At 40.5% G+C, this 10,115-nt stretch overlaps 1 non-coding gene across 1 annotated transcript; it reads right to left on the bottom strand.

The window, feature by feature from the left end:
• Positions 1 to 5,702: 5,702 nt before the first annotated feature.
• LOC114891417 lies at positions 5,703 to 5,807 on the bottom strand. The gene has a single exon (XR_003792519.1). It is a non-coding gene; the product is annotated as a U6 spliceosomal RNA (small nuclear RNA).
• Between the last annotated feature and the right edge of the window lie 4,308 nt (positions 5,808 to 10,115).

Genomic DNA, 10,115 nt, shown 5'->3' with positions numbered 1-10,115 from the left:
GGCAGATTTTGATTTGAAGTCTCTGAGGAATAAATGACAGGGATGCCCTTGGCTGATTTGATGGGTATGTTTCCCTACTGCCATGCATTAATTAACTAACTGTGTTTTGACTTTCTATTTTTATGGTCAATTCCTAATCAAGGAGTGCTAAAGTACAATCACTATTATAGATGTTCTAAGATAAGCAGGACACAGAATAACATCCATAAGTAACTCAATGTGGAGCCTCATCAGTCTTCAGGAAGGGGTTCTGCTGTGTTGGTTTGCCAATGTTCAGGCCTTATCCATGTAAGACTTATCATACATATACATATACACGTATATATATGTATATATATATATACGTGTATATGTATGTATATATACACATATATATATATATTACCCATAATAGCCAAGAAAGTCTTGATATATTAAAGCATGGAGGGGTTTCTTAACTCAGAACTGTCTAAAGACATCTCACGTATTTGCGGAACGTGATCAACTTTACCTTTACCTTTGGCATGTGAACAATTTATGAATGCAGAAATCTGATGGCTAAGTGAAAGGGTGCAGAGGACAAGATGGAGTGAGCACAGTAATGTCCACCTCCTTCCCTAGGACTTGGCGATTACCCTTTTACAGCATGACTTGTCCAGTCTGGTCTAGATTTTTCTCCTCCTTGTATGGTACATGTTTTGCTGGTGGTCTTCTGCATGTCCCACTCTATTCTGGACTGAGATGATCTATTATTTGTATTAGGGCCCTTTTGTAATTTGTAAAAGTTTATATTTTCACCTAAGGATTGGTAAGATTCAATTTAAGTGCAGCCACTATTGGCTAGTTTTTGTAACTCTGCCCTCTCTAATGCACTCTGCAAAATGCTAGGTGCTACTTAATTCCTCCAGAATGCTTTCTGCTATTTGTTTGACCTGTATCTCTCCAGAATATCAGGACTCTTGGTCTCTGTGTGAATATTTTGCCTGCCATGGTACTGGGAAAAACATATGAAATTTCACTGGTATACATTCTTTCCCAATTGAGTCTTTGGGAAATCCAAAGCAACACAAAGTTGGTCTCTGAAGCTGTTACTTGGATTACTTTAAAAAGTTATAAATGAGTTATTTCCTAGTTGAGATGCAGGCTAACATTGATCTCCCACAATCATGGACACCATGATGCTGGCTGTGAGATCCCATTAAACAAGGGAGGAAGACCAGGAAAGTGTTCTCATTAAACACACCTCCCAGACAATGAGGTTTCATTATCCCCCCAAATCATACTAAGATTCTTTTAGACTAGGTTATTTGGGTACAAGACAAGTGCTGTGTAATTTGTGTGTGTGTGTGTGTGTGACACGATTATCTGCCTAAGTGGAAGGATAGGTGGTGAGTAAATTAACTTAGGAAGTGAGTCTTTTGCCAGACAGCCTAAAGAGCATTATAAAGAAAACTCCCCTCATGTTCAGAAATGTGAGGGTGAAACAGTATATTTTGAAAGGCAGATATGATTATATGACTTCCTTATTGCATTTTGTCCATGGAAGAAAGATACAGATATGATTTAGACAGGATTCTTTGGTTCTTCGGCACAAAGATTAGGTATTCAATAAGTAACTAAAGGATGAGTGAATGAATGAATGAAATAGGGAGGCATCAAACAAATGGGTTTCTTCCTTATGGCATCCCCAAGTCTCCAAAAGATTGCTCACTCATCTCTAATAATCCCCTAGATGGACTGTGATTACACGTAAGGAAAATGGGCTTTAAGGGCAGTTTTCAGACAACCAAAGGTTTGTTTTCTCTGGATAATACTTAGGGCTGCAGTAAGGAGCAGGGCTTTCATGTGAGGCTTGATGTGGGGTGTTCATAGGAGACAGTGGGGCCTCAAAGATGAATTCTCAGGACTAGATGGGGAGAGATTTCATAGACGAATTCACTGATGAACAATTTAGCTATTACTTTCTAAAGATTGTATTGTCTTTAATCTTGTGCATCTCAGTGTTGTTTTTTTTTAATTTTTAACTTTTAACATGACAACTACCCTTTCAAACTTAAGAGTGAAAAGCAATGTCAGAGGCTCTGGCATTTGCTCGTTTTGAGTGTCAGCTGCAGAGGGATGTTTCTTGGCTGCTTCTGAACATCAGTAGAAGGAAGTACAGACTGTATCTGTGCAGAAAAAATTGACAAATACAGAAAATACAGGAGTTGTGTAACAACATAATGGGGCATCTCAAGCAGTTTGTATCTTCCAAACTGTCGGAGAAACCAGAAGTGGATTCACCGGCTGCTGGCGGGGAGCGGTGTCAGCCTGACATTCACAAGGATGGGAGGTAAGTTCTCCCACTCACCTGTCTCCCTCTGGCACCCCCTGCAGGCGGAGCCTAGTAGGGAGCAGCTGGCAAAGCAAAAATATGGTCAGCAGAGTGGGGCTCAGCATCCTAAAGCAGAGTAGGGAGGAGTGGGTTTGGAGCTGAGGCAGTAGCTTTGTAACTGCACAGCTTGCCAGCCCACCACGTCAGAGGCGTCCTTGGAGCAGACCTGGGTTATGTGCTTCTTGGTGCTCCATGAAACCTGAGCAGTTCCTTCAGCATCCTTGGTGGAAAAGAGCCTTGACATTCAGTGGTCCTGGGACAGGCCTTTCTCTAAGCTCCCCCTTCATATTTCTTTTAAGTCATCCATATAAAGGTGTAAAGACCTATATGGCTTTCTATGTGTGTATATGTAAAGATAACTCTCAAAAAGCTGTTTGTTTTTCACACTGAGGTAAGAGGTTGCCAGTTTCTCTGGTATTGCTCATGTTCCTTATAGAAATATTTTGCAATAATAATGGTAAAACTTTATTTTTTTGGTCAAGAAATGACTAGTATGTGTGTACACATGCATATATTTATCACCATTTTTTTCTTATTATATTTAGGGTAGAAAAGGATGTTGAGCACTATAAAAACCTCATTAAGAAAATCATAGTAGGGACTTCCCTGGTGGTCCAGTGGTTAAGACTTCGCCTTCCAATGCAGGAGGTGCTGGTGCAGGGGATCCCTGGTTGGGGAGCTAAGATCCCACATGCCTCATGGCCAAAAAACCAAAACATAAAACAGAAGCAATATTGCAACAAATTCAATAAAGACTTAAAAGTAAAGTGGTCCACATTAAAAAAAAAAAAGAAAATCATATATCATAGTAAATGTTGAACACATATCAACATTTTAAATGTTGTATTCGGTGTCATGAAATTATAGAAAAATAAGAGTTTCAATTATCTGTAAAATGCGCCTATATTGATAAATTTATTTGCATCTGGGTTTTGGCAACATCAGATATGCTACTTCTCTCAGAAGCCTGGAGAATTTACCTTTGGGAATTTGAAACGATAACAGGAATTTAGAGAGATATTTTCTTCTAAATCCTATCTCCTGTGGACTAATACTTTTGATACTGTGGTTTGCTCTGTGAGTGAGGAACTAAATTAAACGAATGAAATCCTGTGTCACACACACACACACACACACACACACACACACAAGCTGTTTGTTTTCTTTCTTACACCAGGTAGACAATCGTTTTGCGGTTATTATAAACATAGAATTCAAACATCCTAATTTCTTGAAAAAGGAAAGAAACATTATGCCTCTCTGATTTTCTACTCAAATAGAACTTTTTAATGCAAATGAAAGCATGAATCAAGCATAAAACAACCTAACTGCTAACCATCATATACTTTAATGATCCCTAATTAGAGCAAAATTTAAAGTGAATACAAGCACATTACAAATTTTTCTCATGGATCCTTAATTTGTATCTATCACTCAGAAAGCTGGCCCTGCATATCCCCAGGGCTTTAGAGGAATACAACACTCACTCACATCAAACCTATTTCTTAAATGCAAACACCTTTCTAGGTATAAACACAGAGGATACATTGAAGAGCTTCATCAGGTGACAGAATTCTTAAGACCTGTGCTTGTCTGAGTCTTGTCATATTGATTATGTTTTGAAAAGGAGAACAAGCATCAACTAGTTTTCCTAAAGCTTCAACCCGGAGTTCTTGTTTGTATAGTGATTGTGTATGTGTGTGTGTGTGTGTGTGTGTGTGTATTCCTGGGTATCATCTGGGCTCCCTATCCTTGGGCAGGAACTGAGAGAGGGAACAGCTAGCCTGCCAGCACCATGCACTTGTCTGGCTTGGATCAGAGAGGTGAAAAATGTTCCTGTCAACTGCAGCTTGTGAATTTTTGTGGCGTTTAAACTTCTCTTGATTTGCAAGGACTGATGGTACAGAAATGATCACACAGGAAGAATTAAATGTGAAAGCATCCTGGTTCCTAAACATACATTAACACCCTTAGCTTTGTCGGATGTAACGCTTCAGAAAATATCTCGGTGGAACACGGGGAGGTTGTAGAGGAGCTTTCAAGTGGTTTAATCTCAAGGGAAGTTGCAGTGCTGTAAAGCCCAACTGAAACTACACACGTTAATGCTGGGCCTTCGGGAAGTAGCTGCATTTTGTTCTTCTCATCCGATAAAGAAAGTAATGGGCGGGGCCTCTATCCCTCCAGCTGCAGGCTATGGGCACCCTCGACTGAACCAAAGGCAGGTAATTGTCACTTAAACATGGGACAGTGTCAGCGATACCAGGTATTACATAAATCAAGGAAATATTGAAGGACTCTGTGTGACAGAAGTTATTATTGACTTTTGGAGATGAAGCAAATAAAATACGATCTGATTTAAAAGTAAGGGTTCCTGTAAGAGTGGGGAAAGTAAGCATAGGTTTAATGCAACATTGTTTGGTCCTTGTGCTGCTGTGGGCCAGGCTAGATCTGGTGGATGAAGCAGGCAGTGATAGGCTGAGCCAGCTTGTTATTTTATCACCTTGTAACATTTGCAGGGGGCGCTCCTGGCTCTAAACAGTAATGCTCACCTGCTCCCCACTGATTGCTGATGCTTCTGCTTGTTGTTTCTGGCAGGGAGCTTTGTCAACTAAGTCCTGGTCCTCAAAGTGTAGGCCTAGACCAGTAGCATCAGTGTCACCTGGAAGCCCATTAGAAATGCAGAATCTCAGGCCCCACTCTAGTACTATGGAATCAGAATCTGCATCTTAAACAAGGATCCTCCACAAATCCTTTCTATGCCCATGAAAATTAGAGACACATCCAAATTGTCCTCACCCATGTCTGACTTGCCCACACTGCAGATTTCTGTGCACTGTATTCCCCCCAACAGTCTGCTTCCAGCTTTTGTTCCTGCTTTCTCAAGATACATTTGCCATGTAACGTTGTGTAAGGTTAAGGTGTATACTAAGAGAATTAAACTAATAGGTCATTAGTCTGTGGTGGCTCTGATGCTGATGCAGCCAACATCAGCAAACCAAAATCTAATCCTATAAATGCCTCGAGGTTACGGAATTGAAACCTAGGGACAACCGAGCACAAACTGCCAATCAGGCTTGAAGCTGCAGCCAGTCAATGATTTCCTCACTGTGCTTCCACCTTTTCTCTGTAAATGATCTCCCTGAGCTCCTGTCAGTGGAGGTTCCTCACCACTTCTGATTTAACGCCACTCCATTCAAATCTATTTTTGCTCAATAAACTCTTAAATTGTTCAATATGCCTTGGTTTATCTTTTACCATGTACAAGGTGATGATTTGATACATGTACATCATGATTTGATACACTTACCACAATAAGGTTAGTGAGCACACGCTCACCTCACAGTTACCGTAAAATATGGAACACATCACAGAATTGCACGTCATCCTTAGGCAGGGGCCATGCTGCCCTCCTCTGTGTGGGTCCAGTTTCAGCCTATGTCCTCCCAGAGAGAGCACCCTACCTCCAGCTAAGCCCATTTCCTGTTCTCTTCTAATTCTCTAACTGCCACACGAATTCTTCACTGGCCTTCACTCTAATGTTCCCCCGTCTCTCCTCCCATTAGATCAAATAATAAGATGGGAAGGAAGAAAGGAAGGAAGGGAGGGAAGGAGGGATGGAAGGGAGGAACGTGGAGGGAAGGAAGGGAAGGAGAAGGAAGGATGGAAGAAAAGAAAAAAGGCAGGAAGGAGGGAAGGAAGACAGAGTGAGAAGGGCTTAGGGAAGGAGGGAGGGAGACCCAGTTTTCATGGCTCCATGTGTTGCAGGAGCTCATGAGCTCTGTTTCAAATACATCCATGCAAATATATCCCATCCCCTATTTCCATTTTAAAATGAAGCAGTGCCTTCATACAGTGTTCATTGGGGTAACAATTTGGAGGGCACTTTGCCAAAGTTTATTCAAGTTCTTAAAGTGAACATTCTCTTTGATCCAGCAATTTCAGAATTTATCGCACAAATGTACTTGAATAAATGCACAGAAATGTTTGTCAAAAGTATCTATCACAGGGTTGTTTAATAGCAAAAAGCTATAAATAGCTTAAAGTATCAATACAAGTTGTTTTGAAAAATCGATGCATGTCTCTGCAATGGAATAGTATCCCGGCACGAAAATGAACTGAGGAAGGTTTGCATGTGCTTCTGTGGTGAGCTGTCTAGATTATGTTGTTACCTGAGAAAAAGAAGGTGCCAGACAATATGCATATTACCCCATGCATGTTATTTTTAGTGTGTGTGTACATGTGTATGTTTATAAAACATAGTTACTAACTTCCTGTATTTGCATCCAATAGAATTCTACAGCCATTACAAACACTACTTTGGCAGAATTTTGAATACTTGGGACATCTTTGTGATGTGATGCTAAGTTTAAAAAAAAAAGCAGGACATTAGTGTCATGGTTTTTCTTTCCCTCCTTACTTGAGCATTTTCCAATGTTATTAAATATTCCCCAAAATATCATTTATTTATCTATAATATTATATCCTACTCTTGGGTTTTTAAGTTGTTTTCAGCTTTTCCAACTCATATATAATGTTGACAAACTTTTTTTTACCTAATGTTGTTTTTGAATTTCAGGCTCTCTCCTAATATAAATGTCTTGTAATTACTGGTTCACAGGGTATGTGATTTTATTATAATTATTTGTTCATAGGATGTGACCCTTGATATTTATTACCAACTCGGTTTCTGTAATCCACAAAGATTTTTAATGTAATATTTTCAATTTTTGTTAATGTGATTAGTTATTAAAAGTCATCATTTGTTCCACAAATTTTGAAATTTGGCATAAAACAGTTATTGATGCCTACCGTGTGCCAAGCTGCCTTGAAGCCACTAGGCACATCATCACGAATAAGACATGGTCTCCACCTTCAACTCAAAGTGTGATCCCAGGACAGCACAGATAATTAGAATGTGATGCAATTTGGCCGATCATAGAATTATGCCCAGCGTGCCATGGAACACAGCAGGCCTATAGTGTAACTGTGACAACCCAGAAAGGGATGAGATTCTTACACTTCACTTTGATGCTTCTTCTCTCATGTTCCAGCTAAAGACTGATGTTAATGTAGAGAGGGGGGAGTTTTCTTTTCATACTCCTGTCAGAGTTCAAGTACTAAGTACACCTGACATAAAAAGGAAGTAGACAATAAACTTACCTTAGTTTGTATGTCAACTATCTATATTTCTGTGTCACCATTTATATATTTCACAGATGCAGAGGATTATAAACCTCCTTCTAGAACACATACCTTCACCCTGAATCTATAACCAAACTTGACCTTCCCACAGCCCACATCTCCCTGCCTGCTTAGAATAGAAAGATGGTTGTCTAGTCTTCAAAGCATTTGCCCCAACTTCCAAAAAATATCTCCAAATAAAAGAGACAACCCAGCCTCCACAAATAGCACTGTCAACCCTCTTAATATTTCTTAGGTCAAGAAATTCTTAACTGAAATATTCTAACTAGGTTGACTAAATGAAATTGCCAATATTTGACTTTTTTAACTTGTAAAAGTAGCAATTTCATGTAGTTCAACTAAAAACTGCAATTTAATTCTTCCTGTTTCTTCCCAAGACTACCCATATATTAGAACTAATTGAAACTTCATTTCACACCAAATGATTTCTGCAGTATCTGCCCCAGATAAAAAGAAAAGGTGGGAAAATTATTAACACAGGTTTATGCTTGTTTTTCACTCCTTAGTCAGATGATCAGTAAGATAAAATTAGAATACAGTATTTCCTAAATTGAAGGGAAAGAGGTTTCCTGCTTATTTAAGCAGAGACTTCTAGCTGACGCAGAATTAGGAGTCAGGGGCAAACACGGGCAAGCAAACCCAGCAAACTGCCAAACAAACTATAATTCATAATCTCCAACCCAAACAAGGCTGGCGTCCTCCTCTTAAGACAAACACGATGCTGAGAGTGTGCTATGAATCCAAGATTATTACTAATGCGAAGCTGTGCATCAGAGATTTAGGGAGAAGGAAAGAGAAGAGAGAGAGAGAGAGAGCACACGCTTCAGCCCAAAATTCATGAAGGCCCCTTTTCTATTGCTTTTATCAGATTTAAATTCATATTGTAAAAAATTAAGTTTAGTAATTCTGTAGAGGGTGCTGGTATGGGAAGTGATGCCTTGGAGCTTGGAAAGCTGGCCTGATCCCATAAAAGCATCAGCATTTTCTTCAAAAGCTATTTCATAGCTTGAAATGCTTTTTGGAGTCCTGCTATTCAAAGTGTAATCCACAGCTCCAGCCAGTGTTTCTCAGACTCTAAAGTGCATACGAATCACTTGGAGTCTTGTTAAATGGAGATTCTGATCCAGCGGGTCTGGGTGGGGCCTGAGAGCCTGCATTTCCAACCAGCTCCTGTGAGGGGGGATGCTGCAGGCAGGATCGTACTTTGAGTAGCACGGGTAAAACACCCTTCTGATGGCCTTTGTTCCTCTTTCTAAACTGGCGATCTTGTCCTGCAGGTCACATACTGAACACTGAAGTCAAGAGGCCCCCCTCAGTGACCTTGCTCTCTCCTCATTCAAATCTTCCTGCCTGTAAAATGGGGCGAACAAACCTAGTGGAGGGGAGAATCTTAGACTTTCCTGGTAGGAGGAAATTTGGAGATTACCCTAATCCAACCCTTTCCCCTCCACCCCCCAGCCCATCTGTACCCTAAAGCCAGAGCCTGAGATTTTGCCTACAGGGTTTGCAGCTCTCAGCCCATCCCATCGGACGTGGGAGAGCTCTTCAGGATAAGGGTCTCTTGCAGATATTTTCAAATAAGTGGAAGTAACTAAAAAAAAAACATTGCTCAAAATTTCTCACAAACCTCACCTTAATGAGGGGTCTCCTCCTTTGGTGTTAGGAAAGAAGACAAGAAACACAGCGTTTCCAGGTGGGAGGCGGTAGGGGATTCCTTCCTGCCTGGCCCTCTTTCCACAGCAGTAAAAGCACAGCTCAATCTTGATCTGCTCCCACCTGTCAAGAGCAGGTGTCAGCTTCAGTTATTGTTTTGCTGAAATTCATTTCAGTCCTTTAATTATACTCAGTGGAGAATGAGGTAGTGCTTCCCTTATCTCCACTGTTTTTCCTAAGGCCTGTGCCTCATGGGCTTTCCCAGGCTCTCTCTCCTCCCTCCCGCCCTCTTACTCTGGAATGCGTGTATCGTAAAATGTACTGTAATAAACCCATCTGCAGTCATCAAGGGAGAGGTATAATAAAGGCAATGGATGAACATGTTTGAAATACGAAGTGAGGAAAATCATTTTTTTATTTATGGAGAAACATTTTAATTTGGGACATAAAATCAAATGTAACTATGCCTAGGGAGTCAGGACTAAAAAGGAATGTCCTCATTTAAAGAGTCGGCTCTCTTGTGTCCTTTGTAGTTGCTGTAACACCGTTTTTAAGTCCAACAGGTCCTCTTGTCATTAAGGTCCTCAGTGACAGTTTAGCCAGTAAATTTCACATCACATGTGGGTGGCCATATAATTTATTGTCTAAACCAGGACCCTTTTGACAATGGAACAGGCACCATTGGTGATAGTGCTTCTGTGTAAGGCAGGCACTGAGACCATCTCAGGTTAACCAAGAGGTTCTGGAGGTTGAATTAATCACCAGTGCCTAGGGATTTAATCAACCATGTTGTGTAGTGAAACCACCATTAAAATCCAAAGGGAGGGGTTTCAGAGAACTTCCAGGTTGGTGAAGCAGAATGCCTCCATGTGCCACTGTGCTGGGCTCCAAACTCCAAGAGGACTGA

This window comes from Monodon monoceros, unplaced genomic scaffold, assembly GCF_005190385.1.
Source record: "Monodon monoceros isolate NGI ecotype Baffin Bay Population unplaced genomic scaffold, NGI_Narwhal_1 Super_Scaffold_11, whole genome shotgun sequence".
Classification (NCBI taxonomy): domain Eukaryota; kingdom Metazoa; phylum Chordata; class Mammalia; order Artiodactyla; family Monodontidae; genus Monodon; species Monodon monoceros.
The sequence above is the reverse complement of the archived record's forward strand: the minus strand, read 5'-3'. Positions and strand labels throughout refer to the sequence as shown.